The sequence below is a fragment of the Penaeus japonicus genome, unplaced genomic scaffold (assembly GCF_977035675.1).
Source record: "Penaeus japonicus unplaced genomic scaffold, GWHDUDI00000001_assembly GWHDUDI00000004, whole genome shotgun sequence".
Classification (NCBI taxonomy): domain Eukaryota; kingdom Metazoa; phylum Arthropoda; class Malacostraca; order Decapoda; family Penaeidae; genus Penaeus; species Penaeus japonicus.
Window position 1 is genome coordinate 9,891,504 of NW_028234406.1, and position 5,000 is coordinate 9,896,503.

At 51.3% G+C, this 5,000-nt stretch overlaps 1 protein-coding gene across 4 annotated transcripts in view; it reads right to left on the reverse strand.

Moving 5' to 3' along the window:
- The window catches only part of LOC122254122 (uncharacterized), a 14,908-nt gene that overhangs the window by 4,207 nt on the left and 5,701 nt on the right, over positions 1-5,000 (reverse strand). The window lies entirely within an intron of this gene.

Here is a 5,000-nt window from a genome sequence, read left to right on the forward strand (position 1 = left end):
AATATATATATAAATATATATATGTATATACATATATACATACATACATATATATATAATATATATATATATATATATATATATATAAATATATACAGTAGGTATGAATGTAACTAAATAGTTCCACAACGCAAGTCAAGTCAACGCATATCATCAAGTAGTTCTGATGACGGAAGAATCGGAATTGCGTAACTTATATCTCTTCCGTTACGGACCCCCGCAAAGGAACCACCTTGTCGTGACGAGGGTGCTTGAACTCCTTCCTCGGATGAGCCCGCTCTGAATCTGGCCAGTATTTTCCTCCCGCTGAGGTGGCTATCCGGTGGTGGGTTCTCTGAGGAGGGATGACTATGTGTTCCTAGGGGCTGATCCAGTAGGTGGGGTTACACCCCCCCTGGTCCTTTCCCCAGGGGGGCTCACACCTGCCCACGCATTTGCCGTGCGTGGCGCCCCTGTGCGCTGGGAGACAGGAGTCCTGGAGGTTGAGCGATGCCGTGTATGAGTACGTCCTGCGACTAGCAACACGCCTCTTTGGTGCTCTATTCCAGCAAGACGGGTGGCCTAATCTCGACTTAGTTAGGTCAATCGGCTGGTCTCTCTTTTGAGCTAGGTTAGGGTCAAGCAGCCCCTGTCTTGCAGGCAATTGCATGGTCTTGCGAGTGCCATCAACGCGAGGCGGGGGTTGCGTATATCCTCCCATCACCCCTATGGCTTCTGAGCATGGCCTCAGTGCACAACTTCCCCTTGTTGGACTCCATGGTAGGTGATGAATGATTTGAACAGTTCTTGCATGGCAACTCTACCAAAAAAAAAAACCCTGACTAACAATCCCGTTGACGAACTCGGCACGGAGTTGACCAAGGCTGTCACCTTGGAGCCTTTCAAGGTCCTCGGTGACAAAAGTAAGAGAAATGGGTATATGGGTAAGGCTCTGGCGTCAGTTCAGAGAAAACCTGCCCAAGAACCTCGGGCTGGACCCTCCAAACCAGCCCCTGGCTCTGACAAGTCTCTGGCGTCGGTTCAGACGCCAGGTAGGACCCTCCAACCCTGCTGGCCCCACTGCCATAACTCCAGCGTCAGTTTGGAGGACAGGCAACAAGCGGCTCGGCTGGCTACAGACTCGGAGGGTGAGTCTGTAGCCCCAAGTCGGTTCCCCCTAAACCGGAAGGATTCGACAACGCTTACCAGATGGTATGGGCTCTGGAAAACCAGAGACAGTGCCGTCTGACGATTAGAATTGCCAGAGACAATGGCATGATAGTCGTACCGAGGGACCAAGCCATTCTCACCTTCCTCCAGGAGACAGACAAGCTCCTGGATGGGCGGAAGGTGAGCCTGTCGGCTCTGACTCCCGAAGAGAGGAAGTCCAAGATGGTGCTTCTTGGCTTCCCTCTGATGTATGACCTTGAGGTCATCGTCTCATCTCAAGGTGGTGGGAGCTTCCCGACTCTCCAAAAGGAAGCACCCAACCAGGCTAGTCCTGGTCACTTTGAGGGGAGCCCCATTTGCGTCCTTAGACCCTGGCAATTGGGGCTACTACAGCTTTAGGACATACGTTCCTGACAAGCTCCGCTGCTTCACGTGCCAGAAGTACGGGCACCACCTGGCCACTTACTCTGCAAAGCCAAAGTGTGGTGTCAGACACTGAGACCGATTATGTCAACGTCGTTGACGACACAGACTTAATGGACTCAGATTAGCACAATGGCTTCTAATCTAAGCATACTGCAGTGGAATATCAACAGCTTTTCCTCAAGGAATGCCCTTCTCCACGCGATCATGCGATCTCGGAACATTTATGTTGTCATACTTCAGGAGACCCTAACAGGGGAATCTGTTCGCTGCTCGGGATATCATCCCTTTGTGCTGCCGAGTACAAAGGGATTACCTTTGTGAAGCCGACTATCCCTGCTCCTTGATTGCCGATCCTGTGCAGTGTGGAGAAAGCATTGAATTCCTTGCTGTTGAGATCCTCAAGCTGTACAATGTGTATAGCAGGCCAAAATGTTGGAGCTTAGATATTAGGGAAGTCTGTGCTGCTGTGGCACATGAGCCAATTCTCATAGAGGAAGACTTCAATGCCCACCACCCCATCTTGGCTCCCACTCGGAGTTTTGATGCAGCAGGCTACCACATGGCTGAGGTGCTTTAGTCGTGCCCTGAAATTGCTCTTCTCAACAGCCAGGAGCCTACGCACATTGGCGAGGAGGTCCTTGACCTTACCTTTGTCACTGCGGCTCTGGTCGGGAGAATTAGTTGGTCTGTGGACAACACTGCCAGAAGCGATCACTATGGGATAGTCACCACCATCTTGGATGCTGGTTCAGCACAATCCTTGATGGAAGGTGGACAGGGCTAACTGGAAAGCTTTCCAGGAGGCCCTTAACGATAATGTGGATATACTCGAGGCCAGACTAGTAAATGCCATAGATGAAGCAGCCTCAGAGACCATCCCCAAAACTCGAATGTGGTCCAGGTGTTTCAAAAACGCCTGGTACTACAATGATGAGATTAAGGAACTTAACCACAGAATCAATATGCGCAGAAGACACTTCTGCAGACAGAGAACCCCTGAGAACCATGCTCTTTTGAGAGAGGCTCTCAGGGATGCTCAGGAAACTGCTAATAGGGTAAAGCAGGAAAAGTGGCTGGAGTGGTGTGAGTCCTTTGGCCACCAAACCTCCCCTTCAGAGCTGTGGAACCGTATCAGATGGGCCACAAATCGCTCAGCCCCAAGAAAGACCCACCATGACCCGCGGTTGGAGGCGGAGAGACTGGCACTCTAGTTCTCTGCCAGAACAAGTAGTGTTGGCCTACCAGTAGAGTTGAGGGCATGCCAAGAGGATTTGCTTCCAGGCAGGGATGCCCTCATCAGATAAAAGGCAGTTGAGCCTGATGATGCAGATGCCATGTTCTCTCTGAGGGAATTACAGCGGATGTAAAAGACCAGTTCCTGGTCAGCCCCAGGTTGTGATGGGATCTCATACCTCATCATTTCCCACCTAGGACATCAAGGTGAGCTTGAATTCTTGCATCTCATCAACAAGCACTGGGAGACTTCCTCGCTACCACAGTACTGGAAGAGGGCTGACATAGTACCCATCCCTAAACCAAAGGAGCCGGTGAGCCCACTCGCCATTCAGGAGATCCTGATCCGCAAGGGAATCAAGGGCAGACTGCTTGCCTGGATTGGTGACTATTTTCGAAACAGAACTGCCAGAGTGAAGTTCCAAGGTCACCTTTCCAGGCATTTGCCCCTGGAGAATGGCACTCCACAAGGGGGGGTCCTTAGCCCAGCTCTGTTTAACACCCTCATGTTAAGCATCCTCTACATTCCACTCCAAGCGGGGTGCAAGATCATTTCATATGCAGATGATCTTGCAATTATCTCTGCTGGGAGACGAAATGAGAACCGAACTAAAAAGGCCCAGTGTTGTCTGGACCTAATGTCTGAGGAATGCCGCAGATTGGGCTTAAGATATCAGCAGCCAAATCGAAAGCAATGGCGCTGAAACACGATGTCCGTGACCAAAGACTGCGAGTCCAAGGGTTAGAACTAGAGTGGGTTCACGTCTTCCAATACTTGGGAGTATGGGTTGACGAGAACCTCACCTTCCGCTCTGAGATTAAGTATCTCCTAGACTGGACCAAGGCAAAACTCTCTGTCATGAGAGCTCTGTCAGGGCGATGCTTAACGGCTGGGCACCGTGTACTAAGATCCTATGTGCATGCTGTCCATCCCATTGTGGACTATGCCTCCGATGCCCTGATTACGGTCAAGCCTGGACTTAGGAAAAAGCTTGACATCATGCAAAATGATTCTGGGTGCCCCTGGGTGGACTAAGGTTTCCAACCTCCTCTTGGACACCTAGATCGATCAGATGGCGGCCCAGTTCTTTGCCAAAGTTTTACAGTCCCTGCTGGGCTTGCAGCTAAGACAGAAAGTGCAATGTCGGCTTGCACAGAACCACAAATTCTTTGCTAACAACACCTGGCTGTATCACACAGCCAGGGTGCTGATATGCTTTGAGCTCAAGGAGACACTACTGGTTAAGGGCATGGACCTCCCCCACCCTGACTATGTCACAGCCCCGCTGTGAAGGAGAAAGACACAGTACTCACCGCCTCTGTTAAGGGGTGAGGTGGAGAGGAATATCGCAGCAATCACTAAGCCGGGTAGTAAAACCTATTTCACGGATGGTTCTATAGACCCCATCACCCGCACTGCAGGCGCCGGTTTTGCAGCAAGGAGTATAACGAGAGCTATGCAGGTATCTGACAATGCCTCCTCGATCCAGGTAGAGGCAGTCACTATTATGGAAGCCCTAGCCCATGCAGCCCAGACGGACGGGCATGTTGTCATACATACAGATTCTAGGGCCACCATTGACAGCCTACAACAAAGCACGCCCCTTGATGATGTTTATCTCCTGACCACGATTCTCACCATTGCTCAGAGAATCTTGGATCAGGGTAGACGCATTGTCATCAACTGGATTGCGAGCCATGTTGGTATCAAAGGGAACGAGTTAGCCGACAGGTTGGCAGAGGAAGGCAGGAAGAAACCCTTGAGTGATCTTGTGGTCCATCCTAGCCGGGAGCTGCTAAGGCGTAAAACGAAGGCTACAGGGCAGGTCGGTGCTCTGCAGCGACATAGAGAGGAAGCAAGAACCTTCCCCTTGGCCAGCTGGTACTCAGACGCCACAGGCTATGAGTCGCTGATACTCTCCCCCAGAATATCAAGGTGTGCTGAAGTCAGCCTTCACAGACTAAGAATAGGCTATCCATGAGTGTGGCAAATCGCACCCACCATTGGGCATGATGAGCGACGCTGTGATCATTGTGGCGCGCCGGACGCCAAATTAGAGCACTACCTGATGGAGTGCGAGCACACTGGCTTCCTCAGGCAGGGCCCAGAGACGACAGCCGCCGGACTGGTTAGACAGCTATGCTTGTCGCTTGCCCCCTGGCAACTGGAGCGCCTACAGGCAATCCGACCG